At 39.4% G+C, this 19,113-nt stretch overlaps 1 protein-coding gene across 2 annotated transcripts in view; it reads right to left on the bottom strand.

Annotated features, from left to right (window-relative positions):
- The window catches only part of c12.1 (spliceosome-associated protein CWC15), a 274,176-nt gene that overhangs the window by 44,166 nt on the left and 210,897 nt on the right, over positions 1-19,113 (bottom strand). The gene's annotated exons all lie outside the window — the stretch shown is intronic.

Raw genomic sequence — 19,113 nt, 5'->3', positions numbered from 1 at the left:
GAAATTTTTAAGGCTTGCCGTCAATTTGGGAAACCTCAATTTTCTTTCATATATGAGCTGCAAGATTTCAGGACATTTCAGGTTTTCTTGCAGTGACTAATCTTAAATACTCTTTGAAACGACGACACTCGTTAACCAGTTTGTCATTGATGTCCCAAACATGACAGGTATTAGAACCTATAGTAGTTGGTACCGTGCTTGGGTTGGAGGTTGAGAAGACGAAAGAAGATATTTGTTGACATTAAACTTGAACTTCTGTAGACTGTAATTTTCAGGAAATACATACAAAGGAAGGTTGTTTCAGAAAACGGCAGCTGAATGAATAAATGAGGAAGATGAAAAATTGGTTCTGTGAGTTCGAAGTTGGACAGTAAATGGATGTTGGCTGGGGGTGGCAGGTGTTCGGACTGTTTTGAAAGAGAGAGAGAGCGGGAATTATAGAAGCCAATTCAGAAGAACAGTGACCATGGAAGTATCTGTAGAAAAGGCATGCAGCAGAAACAGTATATCCATAAGACAGCGAGTGTAGAGACTCTGTTAGAGACGAGTCATTAATTAACCTAACTGCCCTCTTCTGAATGGAATCTAGAAGCCTGAGAGAGGTTTTGGGGACACCACCCCAGATGTGGGAACAATACACATTTGGAACAATACTGGGGGCTGTTTGCTATGTTTGTTTGTTATTTGGATTTTAGGAGCATTAGCAACTAAGGCCATATTGCTCCGAGGATATGCGGTGGTCATTCCCTAACATTTCCGCATCATCCGTATTTAGAGGTCACAGGCTCGAATCCCAGTCTAATCAAGAAGCGTGTGCTACGCACTGCTGCTCCTGCCCACCCGGCTACGGAGGAGTCATCTTTAGGGGCACCGACCCAGATGTGGGAACAATATTCCATGGTAGGGCGGATTTGCAATTTATAAAGAGTGAACAGCTGTTTGAAAGAAAAGTAATGACGAGAGGGAAATAGAAAACCAAGTTTTTTAGATGCTGAGGAAGCAATATTTGTAATGCGCTTGTGCCAAGAGAGATTAGAAGTCAGGGTAATCCCCAAAAGAGAGATACAGTCTGTCCTCGTATAGCACGATAGTTGCGTTCCTAGAAACCCTCGTGCAATGCAAAATCGGGCCCTATGGGAAAAGCAGCAACAGGCCCTATGGGAAAAGCAGGGTTAGGTGCCGACCACCCAAGATTGAACACATATTTGGAACCAAAACATTACCAAACACAATAAATAATCGGGTAATTTTAATCGTTATAAAATACGTAAGTATTTTATAACGATTAAAATACGTAATAAAAATAATATTATATTATAATAAAGTATTTTTAGTATTTTTTAATACTAAAAAAGTATTTTTTACGGATAAAATACGTATTTTATTCGTAAAAAAATTATTATATTAAATAAAATAGTCGTAATAAAATACTTACGTATTTTATAATACGTAAGTATAAATTATAATACGTAAGTCGTAATAAAATATTGCTAATGCTTTTGCTTCTATCATAAGCAAACTTGATTTTTGTTTGATTTTCTATCCAAACAGATCACAGCCGTTCCATCTCTTCCAATTCTCTGTGTCTTAATCTAATGAATTTTAATTACACTTTCAGTTGTTCCTGCTATGAAAGTGGTTTTTATTTTCTCTGCATTCTTTGTAATTCTCCACGTTGCCTCATTTAGGTCTGTAGCACGTGCAATATCACATGGTCTTTCATTTCGCTCAAAGCGTTTCACAATTTCATATTTTTTCTCTATCGACAGAAGCGGACTGGCCATAAGCCTTACGGGGGAAACCACGGTGGGCCGGAGGCCGGTGTGATTTTGGCCATAAACCATAGTATGAGGCCACTACAAATTTTCCCGGGTGAGAATTTTTGACCCAGTCCGCCTCTGTTTATCGATATTGCTTCTTTTTTTTTCTCTCTCTGAATCTGCGGTGTCTTAGCCAGGACGCTTCCTTTTCACACCTTTTAAGTATTTTACTAATTTTTAGGGAATAAAGCACAATTACAAACGAGGTGGCACACTTGATACACAGAAACAAAGCTGCGCGCGTGTAGCAACTGAATAAACAACACCGTAAAGGCCGAGATACACTATTAACACCACACATTTTACTAAAGCACATTTCTGGGGGTTACTACCATAAAACAATAAAAACAATTTCCAGTTGCGTTTCTGCTAGTGGAATCTGTTATAAACTGGTAGTAAACTCCATCTAATTGCATTTGCGATTATATCGACAGCTGGAATTGTGTTGGTTTTTACGTTATTATGGTGAAATGTGTTTCCCCTTCACTGATATAAAACACATAAATACATTTTCAGAATCTTCTTCATTCCTATTGTGTTGCGTTCAGTTGGGGTGATTCCACATTCGACTGCCATTTCTTGTAAACACAAAGGCGAATCCCGTATAAGCGAATTCGGTTCATGTTATATAAGATAACGTTCCCCTATTTATAAATCGTGTATGATTGAATTCGTGTAATGCAAACACGTGTTATACGAGGACCGACTGTATATCGGAGTGTCACCAAAGATAAGCATAGGAGCAGAAGAATCCTTTTTGCAAGATATAAGACAAGACTGAGTTTTAGAAGGGTTGAAATCAACTAAGTTGTCTTTGCCCCACTGGAGAATTATCTGATGATCGGCATTTAAGGAATTGGTAGCAGATTGAGCAGGACAAGTTTTCTCAAAATGGAAAGTGGAATGCAATGTGCTATCATCGGCAAAACTATGGATAGGATTTCCAGTCAATGGAAGAAGGTCATTAATATACAAGAGGAAAAGAGTGGGGGAAAGGACAACCTTGGGGGACACCAGCATTAGTGGAGAAGTTAGAAGACAGAGAGCCATCTATCATCACCCTCAGCCTTAGAGAACAGCAATCAGAGAGAAAACTGGATAACCAATTACTAAAAACAGTTGGCAAACCATAAGATGGAAGCTTGTTTAGAAGACCTTTATGGCAAATACGATCGAAAGCCTTTGAGATGTCAAGAGCAACTACTTGTGTTTCACCGAACCTTTCCATTGAATTAGTCCATAAATGGGTAACATAAGCCTGAATATCACCAGTGGATCAACACTGACTGAATCCATACTGGCAATCGTTGATCAGACGGAAGGTTTCTAGGTAGTTTAGGAGTTTGTGGTTAAAAGATTTCTCCATTACTTTAGAAAGAGTAGAAGTAATTGCAATGGGACGATAATTGGATGGGAGAGATTTATCACCCTTTTTAGGAACTGGCTGGATATGAGAAAATTTCCAAGCAGAAGGAAAAACACCTTTGGAATAAAAAAGTGAAAAAAGGCGGCAAAGAACAGGAGTAAGGTCAGGAGCACAGGTTTTGAGAAAAAGTGGAGAAATACCATCGGGACCTGGAGCATTCTTAGCATCAAGATACGTCAAAATCCTTCTGACATCCTTTTGATGGAAGACCACAGGAGGCATTGAATGGAGCATGTTGGGAATGGTGGGAGGTGTTTTACCAAGATTATTAATCCATGAGTTGGAAGAAAAATGGAATGCTAGCAGGTCAGCTTTATCCTTGGCTGAAGTGACAACAGAACCATCTGGTTTGGACAGAGGTGGGAGCAGAGATGGGCAAAAGTTGTGGCCAATAGCTTTGGCAAGAGGCCAGCATGCTCGGCTACCATTAGGGCAAGAAGCAAGTTTTCTACTCTTAGCCTGCTCAATCTCTAGTTTGGACTGATTAATAACTGCTTTACAATTGTTGCGAGCTTTGGTGTACACAGAAAATGAAACTGAAGAATTAGAAACAAGCCAATTACGATATGCAACATTCTTCTCTTGAACAGCCTTAGCACATTTATTGGAAAACCAAGGTTTAGATAAAGGACGAGATTTTAAAGTGGAGTGTGGGATAAAGGATTCCATTCCTGCAAAAATAATTTCACTGACACGATCTGAGCAAGCGACATCAGAAGTTTTGAAACAGTAATCCAACCAAGGAAAAGGAGAAAAGAAGTCTCGCAGGTCATCCAATTTTCCATTCTTGTAATGCCAAACAACATGAGGTTGGGAATAGCCATGAGAAAAAGGCTCCATTGGAGAAGAGACAATCACACCAAGTTGTGATCTGAAGTGCCTAAAGGACCTGTCACTTCGACCGTGTACTTAGAAGGGTTGTTTGTGAGAAAAAGATCAAGTATATTGGCTGTACGATTAGGATTGTCCGGTATTCTTGTAGGTAAATGAACAATCTGTGCTAGGTCATTAGTAATTGCAAAAGCCTCAGCATCTCAACCTGCTAGGTCGGTGTGACTAGAAAACGGAAGCCAGCTGGAGTTGTGAACATTAAAATCACCAAGGAAAATTACCTCATTGTTAGGAAAGTTGGACTGGAGAAAGTCAAGTTGCAAAGAGAGGAAGTCAAAGAGCTCCAAGTGATTGGTGTAGTTGGGAGAACGGTAGAGAAAACAGATGAATTTGACACAATGAGGTAGAGAGATTTTAAGCCAGAGAAGATTCCAAATTGCCAAGTCTCTGACAGGGAATATCAGAAAGGACATATGCACAAGTACCACCTTTGAGGCGAAAGGAATCATACAGCGAATACTTTGGGCATCTGAGATGAGCAGTGGTTGAATCAACCGATAACTGAGATTGTCAGAAAAAGTACATGGGGTTTGGCAGACTGCAAGTGAAAATGGACATCATTGAGATTAGAATCGAAACCATGTATATTTGTGAAATGCACTAGGAAGTGTTTGGGAGGTTTCGATCTTTTGCAGATAAGCTTATTCTATTAGTTTGACAATTCATGGTGTATTCAATAGTAAGAAAAAGTGGGGGGAACATGTATGAAGTAATGAAATTTTTGGATATGGCGTACACATGGTAAGAATATATCCAGATCCTTGACATAATATGGCCTCGACAATGCCTCCCACATACACAGTATTCGGACTCCTTCCAGTCACTATCTGGCAGAGTAAAAGTAGCAAGATAGTAGAAGTTGGTCCGGTGTACTAACTAGCAGCCGGCCTGTGAATACCGTTTTATAGCTGTACCCTCGAAATGTAAGGAAGATTGGATCTCACCATGATGTTCACCATAACCTCAAAAGTCATCAGTCATACTGCATGATAGAAGAGATGGGGAAGGGTTGACAGGAACTTAGCTCTGGAGACTAAACATGGGTTCCATCACTTCAAGCCTCCAATAAGCAAAGTGGTGGTATTTCACCGGGTGATGAGTCATGTACCACCTAGTGTTGCCTGGTAACACACAGGGGTAGCATTCCTCCTTATGGTGTGGGTGCCACACCTTGACCCCTGTTTATGTTGTTTCACACCTGGGTGGTCACTCACAGTGTGCATGTGCATGGAGGTTATACCCAGGGTTACTAACAGTCCCACCATCGTGAAGGTGGAAACAGAGGATTTGGCTGTCACAGACTGTCCGGACTTTGCCGAAATTGGGTCTACTTGACTTGAATATCACCCGAATATCAGTTCGATCAGCGTTTTAAATTCCCACGTAGCAAGTACAGCTTGTTATTTGTTTTTTTTTTTTTTTTTAGGAGCATTAGCAACTAAGGCCATATTGCTCCGGGGATATGCGGCGGTCATTCCCTGACCTTTCCGCATCCTCCGTATTTGGTGGTCACAGGCTTGAACCCTTGTCTAATCAAGAAAAGTGTGCTACGCACTGCTGCTCCTGCCCACCTAGCTACGGAGGTGCCAGTACAGCTTGTCTGGCATATCTGAATGTCTGTGACAACCTCATGGACTAATCTTTGTCGATGTCAGTATTTTCTCAAATCAGCAAGAAATTTAAATCATTTTGCATTGTTCATACGAATCACTCCTCTTCATTAATTGGATTATCAAAAATCCAAGAGCCTGTTCATTAGTACTACTGGAAAGTTATCTCTTCCATGAATTTTTGCTTTTGATATGATCTAAAAATTGTTTTGTCACAACTGGCATCTTGATTCAGAATAATTTCTATTGATTTCATCAATCATCTTTATCGCTTTTATTTCATACTCCATTAATTTTTTTTTTTTTTAAATCTGAATTTTCTCTTAGTTCTTTAATAAATAAATTTAAAGGATACAAAAGAAGGTACTGTTCATATACGTCCCAATCAGGAGTCCGTAATTTTTCACTTGTTTAATTGAAAATTCCAAATTGCAGTTAAAATGGTGTATTCCAGATTTATCAATATTTTCAATAAACTTTTTGCATGTCATTTTGTGTTCAGGTTTCTCTTCTGACTCTGAGAAAATATATTTTAGAGTACTTAAAATGTCGTTGTACCCATGGTGAAAGGCTCAAGCAGCTTTATAATGGACAGACCACCTCATTACACTTAATCATTAAAGAAAACTGCAGTGTTTAAAATACTCCATCTACGAGATGAACCCAAAAAGAAAACAAATGGCAGGCGAAGGCAGATTACGAGAAATCTTTGGCAAGGGATGCAAAGAAAAACAGCAAAGAGTTCTTTACTTATGTAAACTCTAGAAGGAAGGGGATGAATCAGATTGGTCCACTTGATATCGATGGGTCAACTGTTGATGATCCTGCTCAGGTAGCTAACAAACTAAATGAATATTTTGCATCGACATTCACACATGAGGAGTTATTCAGCGAGGGGAATGCCAGAGGTGTATTCAACTCTAGCAGTAAGCTACAGAATCTTGAAATAACTGGGAGTAAAGTGGAGGAGAAACTGTTGAAGATAAACACAAGAAAGGCACCTGGGGTGGATGGGATCTATCCAGTTATATTAAAGGAGGCAGCAAAGGAAGTAAGCAAACCCTTAGCCATAATTATGAGAGCTTCCTTGGACTCAGGGGAGGTACCCATAGACTGGAGATGTGCAAATGTGACCCCAATTCACAAAGGAGGATCAAAAGCTGACACAAGCAATTATAGACCTGTGAGTTTAACTTCTGTTCCAGGAAAATTAATGGAGGCAATAGTTAAAGAAGCACTGCAGGATCATTTAGACAAGACTTCAGTTATAGCTCGGACACAGCATGGTTTTGTTAAGGGGAAGTCTTGCCTGACCAATTTGATTGGATACTATGATGCAGTCACAAAGGAACTGGATGCAGGGAATAACTTTGATATTATATATTTTGATATTATATACTTGGATCTTAGAAAGGCTTTTGATACTGTTGCACATGGAAGACTGCTGCACAAATTGGAGCAGTGTAACATTGGAGGCAAATTGCTGCTGTGGGTAAAGGGGTGGCTGAGGGGGAGAAGACAGAGAGTGGTAATCAATGGACACTGCTCGTCGTGGACTAATGTTATTAGTGGAGTCCCTCAGGGCTCAGTGTTGGGTCCATTATTGTTTTCTGTATTCATAAATGATATTGATGATGGTATATCAAGCTTAATGTCGAAGTTTGCAGACGATACAAAGGTAGGCAGGGTTGTCAAGGACACTACTGACACTATGCTGCTGCAACAGGATCTGGAAAGGTTGAGCAGATGGGCTGAGCGGTGGCAAATGAAGTTTAACATTGACAAATGTAAAGTACTACACCTGGGAAACAGCAACCCCAGAGCAACGTATCAACTCTGTGGTACTGCACTGACAGTGGTAGAGAATGAAAGGGACTTGGGGGTGGTTGTGCAGGCAGATATGAAGTTCTCTGAGCAGTGCAGACGGGCTGCAAGAGTAGCTCATGGAGTATTGTCAATGATATACAGGAATTTTTCCAGCAGGGGTAAGGAGGTAATTATTCCCTTGTATAAGGAAATGGTCAGGCGACACCTAGAGTACTGTATACAGGCCTGGAGGCCTCATTTCAAGAAGGATGTAGAGCTGCTGGAACGAGTACAGAGAAGGGCAACAAGATTAGTGAATGGAACAAAGCGGTGCTCTTACGAAGAAAGGCTTAAGATTTGCAAATTACAGTGTCTGGAGACTAGGCACCAGCGAGGTGATCTGATAGAGGTGTATAAAGCATTGAATGGTTTGAGCATGCTCAATGCTGATGGGATTCTTCCTCTCGCTCAGAATAATCACCTGAGAGGGCATAAATTCAAATTGAGGAAAGACAGATGTAGGATAGACGTGCGGAAATTTGCCTTTAGCCAGCGAGTGGTTGGTTGGTGGAACAGACGTCCATCCCTTGTCGTGGAAGTTGATAGCCTAAATAAGTTTAAGGCTCAGCTGGACAGGTATTTTGAACGAACAGAGGGGTGAAGTGGGAGTGGTTTTTTTTTTTTTTTTTTTTTTGGCTGATGCTGCATAAGCTTGCTTTCTTGCATCAAATGCCTCTACTAATGCTAATGCTAAAATGTTGTAAAATACTGAAGTAGTCAATTTTTCCTCTGACGAGATTAAGGGAATGAGCTGCATATAGCAAACAGCATACTGCATACAGCAAACATTCTGCACACTTAATGTTTCTAAATGATGCTTTCATCCTTACCTTTCCTAACAGCTGCATTGTCATATTGATTGCGAATGTTGTTCAACAGCAGATTACAATTGTCCAGAACTTGTTTCACTTTGTTGAATAAAGTCAGAGATCTGACCACAGAGTAGTAAAGATACAGAGTGGACACTCATAGGCGATAATGTTAATTCCTTTTACATGTTAAAACGCATAGAAAGTGGTGCCCACTAGTACTGGACCCCTAGAAACAGGCCAGAACATTGGAAGGGTTTGTGGAGAATTTTCTAGTTTGTCACTGCAATGGATAATATATCGAATCACCAATTATTAGTACGAAACATTCAACAATTAATTATTGATCAATACAAAAAAAAAAAAAAAAAGCTATAAAAGATGGAAGAATAAGAAAATATAAATATAAGTTATCGGCAAGTTTAAGTTAACAGTTACGACAGCCGTGTAGCAGCGTTAAACGTAACTGTTTTCTCCTTCCTCAGTTCCAGTCCCCTCTATTTTTTCTCTATACGATCATCTCCCCCCCAGCTTTATCCCTTCTTATACTTTAAATTCATTTCTCAAGTATACAAATGGTAGTTTACTTATTTTTTCACTTACGAGCGCACGCACGCGCACACACACACACACACACACACACACACACACACACACACACACACACACACACACACACACAATAATCATTTTTAAAAAATTTGAATAGTTTTTATAATATAATGGCTAGACACTGACTAAAATGCAGCCTAGAAGGAGATTAATATGACAGTCATGTGTGCCAGTTACAGTAAACATTAATAAATAAAAAAATTTATATACACACTACTGGGTTCACTTGAGTAATAATAGCAGGTTTCAGTACAGTAAGACCGGTGTACATATCTCACTGTGTCGAAACCACCTGAACCCAGTAGTGTGTATATAAAATTCTTTATTTATTAATGTTTATTGCAACTGGCACATGACCGTCATCTTCATTTCCTAGGCTGCATTTTAGCCAATGTCTGGCCATTATATTTTAAATTACAGTGGTACCTTGGTTCGTGAGCATAATTCGTTCCGGAAACGTGCTCGTAATCCAAAACACTCGTATATCAAAGCGAATTTCCCCATAAGAAATAATGGAAACCCCAGATGATTTGTTCCAAAACTCAAAAATATTCATATACTGTAAAAATGATTAATACAAAATACATACATACCTTTTTATATTTTTAATATTTAAATTTAATATACATAAAGCAATCGAATTTATTAATTATTGGGTAGGACGACTGTCACTAATGGAATCACTGCTATCTGGTGACTTTTTCTTTTTGTGACTTTAACAAGGAACCTATCCAAAGACACTTGCTTTTCCTTCCTTTTGAGGATTTCACGGAAATATGACATTGCACTGTCGTTAAACAGATTCATCGCTCACACTATTACAAAATGAGGAGGCACGCTTGATACACATAAACAAAGCTGTGCGCGTGTAGTAACTGAATAAACAACACTATAAAGGCAGAGATACACTATTAAACACCTCACATTTTACTAAAGCACATTTCTAGGGGTTACTACCATAAAACAATAAAAACAATTTCCAGTTGCGTTTTTGCTAGTAGAATCTGTTATAAACTGGTAGTAAACTCGATCTAATTGCATTTGCGATTATATCGATAGCTGGAATTGTGTTGGTTTTTACGTTATTATGGTGAAATGTGTTTCCCCTTCACTGATATAAAAAACATAAATACATTTTCAGAATCTTCACTTCATTCCTACCGTGTTGTGTTCGGTTGGGGTGATTCTGCGTTCGACTGCCATTTCTTGTAAACACAAAGGTGAATCGTGCATAAGTGAATTTGGTTTGTGTTATATAAGATATCGTTCCGGTATTTATAAATCGTGTATGATCGAATTCGTGTAGTGTAAACATGTGTTATACGAGGACTGACTGTACTCATATTGTAAGACCTCGCTCGTTTATCAAGTTAAAATTTATTAAAAAATTTTTGCTCGTCTTGCAAAACACTTGCAGACCAAGTTACTCGCAATCCAAGGTACCACTGTATTACTTAATTGGCCATAACTCCATAAATCTACATCTTGTCACTTTGACTAATCTAAACTGTTTGTTTAAGTTTTGATTTAATGATTTAAAGATGTTTTGACTTCGGTTTAAATTTTTATTTAATTCTATGCTGCTAACCATAGCCACTAAATTTTTTTTTTTATACTACACAAACATATAAAGAATCTGGAATCAATGAAAAATTTGGAGGACAATTATCTGTGACTAAATTTTACTGTTGTATTACTTAGTTATCTTCTTTAACAAAAGTAATTTAGCATTCTTTCATTTAGATAACTATGCATTTGAGTTAGCATTACAACAACAAAAAAAGGACAACATTCAAATTATTTCAATTTATGAAATTTCTCATTACACATGATATTTAAATTTTATGTACTGTTCTGTAAAACTGAAACAGTAATATCATGCATGAACTGTCCTGTAATATATATATGAAAAAGCATGTTCATTTAAGTCATAAAATTATATTATAAAGTTTGGAATTATTTATTAATTAGCTATTCAGTTATTAATTGGCTATTCTTTTTTTTTAAACATTTCAATAAATATTTCCTGGTTCTATCAATTATGATAAACTACCTTAAAAATGTTCCTTCGGAAATCGGTGTAAAACACTTCAGATTTCTTACATAAGAAACACTTCTTTTTGTTTATGATGTCATAATTACACAATAATGATAATACACAAATAATTATAATAATAGTAACGAAAAATGCAATGAAAAATGAACTTGCTATGCTCAACGAATAATAATCTTCTCAAATACATTAACAGCTTTTTTAGCAATGGGCATACTCGTTAGTACATTGTGGATTTTGATGGCCACATTAGTTTAAAGGTTTGCTACTCGTGGTGCTGGGAGTAACTGAGCAAGTGTCCACTCTGTATCTCACTACTCTGCGTTGAATTAGGACATTACTTTGAGTAGTAAAGCGCATGCACATTTACCCCACTGATATTCAGAATTGTTAGTTCCACGTCCATTGTATGAACGTGGAACTAACTGGCCATTAAAACCCACGAGTACTAACACGCATGCCCAATGCTTATAAAGCTCCCCCCGGAATGGGCTCCCCCCAGAGGATCCTGGCCCACCTTCTGGCAACACCAGGTGGATCAGTCTCTTTTGAGACACTAGGTGTTTTACAGGGACTGGCCCACCTTTCTGTGGTGTGGACGAGCACCCAGAATCAACTGTCCAGGTGACAGATACTTCTGGGTAGCCAAGCGACCAGACACAACAACAGAACATGCACAACATACACAAACCTACACTAAACACATTTCTGGCTCTTTTAGAATGATTCTGTACTTCACAGTGACACGAGGGGGAGTTGAACAGATGTTCTAGGTAAAACAAAAACACATGTCCACCCCATAGCAAGTTGTGTGATTGGAGGTCGTGGTAGAATAGCAAACTTCATACCGAAGTTTGTTCATACTGAGGTTTAAGACAAAGTGAGAATTGTCTGCTGAGGGATCTTTGCAGATGTTGGAAGTGTGAACCTCTCGAGTACGCCAACAAGCTTATGCTGCAGGTGCGAGCGGTAAATATCAGATTTGCAGAAAGCCTGGGAACAAAGAGTGTGAATCAGGTTTGAAAAGATTAATGGAGAAACCCAACCTCTGAATTCCTGGATAAGTCTGGACTTGATGGTGGCTCTATGCAGCTCTAGGTGTAAGTAGCCAACCCACATTCCCAAGTTTCGAAGTCCAAAGTTGAAACAGGTGCGTTTCATTTGGACATGGTTACATGGTCTTGCGATATAACAGAAGCCTTTAGAATCGGAAGCCAATTCACTTAAACACGGCTTCAATTCTTCAGCGTGTCCACCCCATTGCCTCTAATCTCAACCGTCGCCAGCATGCTGCCCTTAATTCTATCAGGAATGGCAATTTTATTGTCATTCTACCTGCCAACAAAGGATGCTGCTCGGTTGTGATGGATTGTCTTGAATAGCTCAGTAAGTCTCTCTCTTTCTCTCTCTTCTACTTGATCCCAACGTATATGAACCAGTGTAGGACCCTCAAATCAAAGTCTTGGAGCGATTGGAATCTAAGGTAAATAAATTAATGATTGGTTCAAGTCCAGGAAGATTTCAAAATCCACACACTGGTAATCATATGCCATGGGACCAGCTCCCCCATTTCTATGGCCTACTGAAAGTGCACAAGCCAGGCATTCTTTTAAGACTAATTCTCTCTTGCTGCAATTCTCCAACATACGAACTGTCGAAGTATGTTGCTCGTCTACTAACACCCCTAGTAGGAAATACCAGTCCCACCATTTCGACAGTGAGGAATTCCTAAGCCTCATCAAACACCTCGCCGTTCCTGAAGACAAGATCATGGCATCATTTGACATTTCTTTATTTACTTCAATTCCTGTGCAGCAAGTCATCGTATATACAAAGCACTTTTTTGACTAGAGACACCAGTTTACCTCATAGAACATCTCTATCCATGGATATCTGTACTGCCCTCAATTTGTGCTTGTCCAGCAAATATACAGCACAGCTATGGAGGAACACATATTCCTGCACATGTTGGTCCCCATATGTTGACGTCGTCTTCACTATTATCCCTCGAGGTTTAGAGGCACAATTACTAAATCTCAACTCCCTTCATCCAGTTCACAATAGAATTAGAGTCTAGCAACACCATTTCCTTCCTGGATGTCCTGGTGAAGCACATAGGCTCGCATCTGGAAACTTCGGCATCCCAAAGCCCATGCGCTCTGGCCAATTCACCACAGGTCAGTGTATGTTCCCTGTCCAGTACTGCATGTGCACTACTCTCTCGGGCATGGAGTCATCCCAACTCCATGGATGCCAGATGCAACAAAGGTAAGAGCTGATCTCACCAACTGTGGCTTTCTCACCGGTCTTGGGCAAGTGCGACTTACAAGCCCGTGTGCTTGCCGTATCTACAAATTCTGTGTGTTGTGTATCTGCAAATTCTGAATGCATGAATAATCACAGCTGATAATCAGATCAACTTTTTTGGATTTATTGCAAAAAAGTGTTTCAGAGCAAGACTTTTTTGGATGACTGTTTTCTACAGCAGCATGTTCGAGAGGCAACCAGAGGGAGTAATACTCTTGATCGGATTATCTGCAGCAATTATTCATGCAGTAAGAATCTGCAGATAAAGGAACTACTGGGTGACAGTGATCACAATGTACTGATATGGGAATTACTTAAAGATGTAACTACCACCAAGTCTAAAGGGAAGGAGTTTGGCTTTCATAAAGGTGAGTTCGGGGGTCTCAGACAGTTTTTCAATTCTGTACAGTGGGATCAACTGATGATGTTACCAACGTTGAATTCTAAATGTGAACCCTTCAGGGACTTAATCTTGAAGGCTACTAGGCTTTTCATTCCAACTAAGGAATACTGTTCATGGATCAGACCTAAATGGATGTCTGATGAATTAATAAGGCTCCTGGCAGAGAAGAAAAATGTACAGGATACATATAAATTATCATGTGACACAAAAAAAAGCCTATGGCAGATATAAGCTTGTCTGTAATGAAGTCACAAAGGAGGTTAGGCAGGTGAAGGCAGATTACGAGAAATCTTTGGCAAAGAAAAACAGCACATTTCTTTACTTATGTAAACTTTAGAAGGAAAGGGATGAATCAGATTGGACCACGTAATACAGATGGGTTGACTACTGATGATATTGCTCAGGTAGCTGATAAACTGAACAAATATTTTGCATCTTCATTCACACATGAGGAGTTATTCAATGAGCGGAATGCCAGAAGTTTATCAAACTCTAACAGGAAGCTCAGTGATTTTGTAATAACTGAGAGCAAAGTGGAAGACAAATTTTTGAATTTAAACATAAGGAAGGCAACGGGTCGGATGAGATCTATTGAGTTATATTAAAGGAGGTAGCAAAGGAAGTAAACAAACCCTTAGCCGTAATTATGATAGCGTCCTTGGACGCAGGGGAGGTCCCCATGGACCGGAGGTGTGCAAATGTATCACCAAATCACAAAAGGGGTTCAAAAGGTGACACAAATAACTATAGACGTGTTAGTTTAACTTGTGTTGTGGGGAAAATAATGGGGTCACTGGTTAAAGAAGCATTGCAGTTCATCTAGACAAGACATGCAGTAATAGATAAGACACACCATGGGTTTGTTAAAGGGAGTTCTTGTCTGACTAATTTGATTGGATACAATGATGTGGTCACAAAGTAACTGAATGCCAAAAATAATTTTGATACATGCTTGGATTTCAGGAAAGCTTTTGATACTGTTGCACATGGAATGGATGCTACAATGGATAAAGGGTTGGTTGAGTGGGAGACGACACAGAGTGGCAATCAATGGACACTGCTCTTCCAGGACAAATTTATTAGTGGAGTACCCCAGGGTTCGGTGCTGGGCCCATTGTTGTTTTGTGTATTCATCAATGTTATTGATGAAGGTATATCATGATTAATGTCCAAGTTTGTAGATGATACAAATGTTGGCAGGGTTGTTTACGACAGTAAAGACAGAATGCTACTGCAACTGGAGCTAGATAAGTTGGTCAAATGGGTTGAGAAGTGGCAACTGAAATTTAACACTGACAAATGCAAAGTACTACATATAGGTGTAGCAATAACCCAAGAGAAATGTACCAACTCTGGTACTAAACTCAGGGAAGTGGAAAGTGAAAAAGACCTGGGGGTAATTGTGCAATCAAATATGAAGTTTGCTGAGCAGTGCAAACAGGTTGCCAGGGCAGGTCATGGAGTCTTGTCAATGATATATTGGAATTTTGCAAGCAGGGACAGGGAGGTGATTATCCTGTTGTACAAGGTAATGGTCAGGTACCATTACCTAGAGTACTGTGTACAGGTCTGGATGTCTCACTTTAGGAAGGATGTAGAGTTGCTAGAACGAATACAAAGAAGGGCAATAAGATTGGTGAAGGGAACAAAAGGGTGCTCTTACGAAGAAAGGCTTAAGTTCTGCAAATTGCAGTGCCTGGACAGTAGGCATCTGTGAGGTGATCTGATTGAGATGTATAAGGCCTTGAATGGGTTGAGCAAGCTGAATGCTGATGGGATTCTTCCTCTTTCTCAGATTAAGAACCTGAGGGGGCAGGGATTCAAATTGAGGAAAGACATTTGTAGAATGGATGTGCAGAAGTTTGCCTCTAGCCAGCGGGTGGTTGATTGGCAGAACAGACTTCCATCTTTTGTTGTGGAAGTTGATAGCATAAATAAATTTAAGGCTGAGCTGGATAGGCATTTGGAATGAATGGATGGAGGGGTGAAATCGGAGGGTGGTTTTTTTTGGTTGATGCTGCATAAGCTTGGTTTCTTGCATCGTATGGCTCTATTAATGCTAATTTTAATCCTTCCTTAGATTTCGTGTTTATTAACTAACAGCATAACCCCTCCTCCCTTCCTGTCTATGCTTTCTGTACACATTGTACTCCCCAAATTCCAATTCTGCACTGCTTATATCTATGTGACACCAAATCTCTAATATCCATGCAATATCTGCCTTTGATGTCTTTACTAGCACGTCAAGCTCATAAAATTTATTAACTATACCCCTAGCATTGGGGTACATGCAAGTATACATGCACCTGTTTCTATTCTTAGTTACCCTAACACAGCCCATGTATTTATTTGTTCCACTATGACTCTCAACAGTCATAGAAATCTCCATTGCCTTGTTTTCCATGCTGCTGTTCATTCTAATAGAAGCAGTGCGAGAATCACTTTTTCCTCTGCCTGCGGCTACTGTTAACCTTTTAGTCTGTGTATCCCCCCAAGCTAGCAGTTTTCCGACCCACCTAACAATGCCTTATAGCATCAGCAAATATTCTTGCACCCTTTCTATTTAAGTGACCCATCCCTGTAAAAGCAGTCTCTCCTGTCAACAAGAACAGACCAGGCTGAAAAAAAAAAATTCTACCCCTTGAGCCCTGCACAATCTCTCCAGGGCCAAATTGATCAACAAGGCTCTCATCATATACTCCCTCCTATTGTGTCTGGGCAGAATTGCAGACACTTTCACATTCAACCCTAACTCGCGACTTTTTTTCACATCATCTTGTACTGGTTAAGTAAGTCTGCAGGTCTCCTACTGTTAATGTCATTAGCACCAATACATGCAGAACAATATCACCTTTTGTGCCCTTAAAAGATGATATCTGCCCTATAATATCATCAACTTTTGCCCTGGCAGACACACCCTGGTCTTGTTCCACCTATCCTTCTTGCATAGTATATTCCCCATCTCCCTGATAATAGAGTCACCAACAATAACTAGTTCCTATGGGAATAGCGCATTCTGCTTTGGAGTTGTTGTTGTTATTTGGTTTTTAAGAGCATTAGTAACTAAGGTCATATTGCTCCGGGGATATGCAGTGGTCATTCCCTGACCTTTCCGCATCCTCCATATTTGGTGGTCACGGGCTCGAATCCCGGTCTAATCAAGAAGCGTGTGCTACACACTGCTGCCCCTGCCCACCTGGCTATGGCGGCGCCCTGCCTTGGAGATTGCTTCTGTGTTGCCTGATGCACAGGAGTCAGCTCTGCCGTTGAGCTGGGAGCTTCATGGGCCGCTCATATTAATTTCGTCAAGAGCATTTACTCTACACCTCAAGCTATCATAGACACCCATCAGAACACTGAGTTGGTGCCTAATTTCTTGATACTCTAGGCATCTAGCACACACAAAGGCATCCTCCTAAGCTAGATCATGTCTGTTTTAAAAAGTTCGGAAACATTTCACATTTTGCACATTTTTTGAGACTGTGTTGTGTTGGAGAATCGTCGCCTCGTTTCTCTCCCAAATCACAGCACTCTCGTTAGTCTGTCATCTTTGCTTCGCAGCTGTGGTCTGGATCATGATTTCCATTTAAATACAGTTTAATTAACAATGAAAATTTAATAAGATTAATAAATATTTTTGATTAATTGATAATACTATACTAAGCTAACAGATTCCTAATACAGTACTTCGTATTACATTATCTAGTTTTACATTATACCTTATGCTATCAATTGGAGATATATACATTATGCTATTCTTATCGATTACAATATGGCGACTATTTCAATAATATTGGCACCAACACTGTTAGTCATAAATTCTAAAAATCACTAGTTAAATTCAAAATAAGAAGCTAACGAAAGCTACTAAATCTATTTAATATTTTTGTAAAACACAATGTAGTATGTTAATTAATGAAGAATACGGTAAAACTATTAAAAATTCTTATCCCTTTACAGCAGCCAAAAATCCACCGACTGTTCTCCTCTGTGACCAGAGCGCCCTCTGGGACCAACTGTGTTCATTTTGTTGGTGCACCAATGGAGGGATAAAATCAAACATCAGCACTGAATGGAACCAGAAGGTTATCAAAGCCATTGTAATTTCACCCAGTGAATGGCTGACAAGGTTTCACAGGATCCGAAATGGTTATTTAACGCCTTATGGGCACACATGAAGCACACTTTCACCTCAATGTTTGTTGTTGTTTGTTATTTGGTTTTTGGGAGCATTAGCAACTAAGGCCATATTGCTCCGGAGTTATGCAGTGGTCATTCCCTAACCATTCCGCATCCTCTGTATTTGGTGGTCACGGGCTCAAACCCCGGTCTAATCAAGAAGCGTGTGCTACGCACTGCCACTCCTGCCCACGGAGGCATCTTTCACCTCGATGGATCTGTGATAGGAATCTTTCATGTGCACTTTGAGGAATCACACTGCCCACTTAACATTACAGTATGGTGCAAATTTACGACACATGCTATACTGAGATGCATGAGGCTGTGCCACACAAGCAGATATCTATATTTTTTGATTGGTCTCTTTTTTTCTTTGGAACCATTAATGATCAAGGGCATTTTGAGACACACACAGCTAATGGCATATGATATATTACATACTGCATACCAAAATTATCTCAGAGATTAATGAACATAGTTACATGAAAGCACAATTTTTACACAGGACAGTGCTATGTCCCATATTGACAATAACGTCAAACAGCTCCAATGAGAAACTTTCATGGAACAGTTTCACATCCAACCCAGGCATGCAAGGTCACCTGCCACTATTTAATCAGTCTTTTGGCTGGGGGTGGGAGGAAACAAGAACTTAAAAAACCATGTTTAAAATCTAAAATTAAATTCTGAAATCTAAACCATGATCTAAAACTGTTAATTCCCCTTGAACACTTTTAGATGTCAAGGACAATATGTTGAAAAGGTATGGAACATTCCAATTGAATTTATGAAGGCAGCTGTGAGGAGCACAATGCACTCTTTATTGCTCATTACAAAATAATAGTCGTCACATGGAAATTTGACAATCGATAAAGATTGGTGAAAAATTGAAAAATTTACCTTTCTGTTGCATTATACTCATTGGGTTAAAGGGCCAGGGAGATTCAAAAATAGAGGTGCATGAGGCTGCACCACAGCTTACAAAAGCTTAACTATAAGCTGTCCAAATAATTACAAAAAATATAGATTGGTCACTTCTGTGGCATCGTTACATGCAGTGTACAAATTCAACGACCATGGGAAATGCCCTTATTCATCTACATATACGCCTTCAATGTGTATGGATGGGCAGTAATT

Source organism: Mastigoproctus giganteus, chromosome 7 (assembly GCF_048544385.1).
Source record: "Mastigoproctus giganteus isolate SK-2022 chromosome 7, ASM4854438v1, whole genome shotgun sequence".
Lineage (NCBI taxonomy): Eukaryota > Metazoa > Arthropoda > Arachnida > Uropygi > Thelyphonidae > Mastigoproctus > Mastigoproctus giganteus.
Note: the sequence above shows the minus strand (reverse complement) of the source record. Positions and strands in the feature narration are given on the sequence as shown.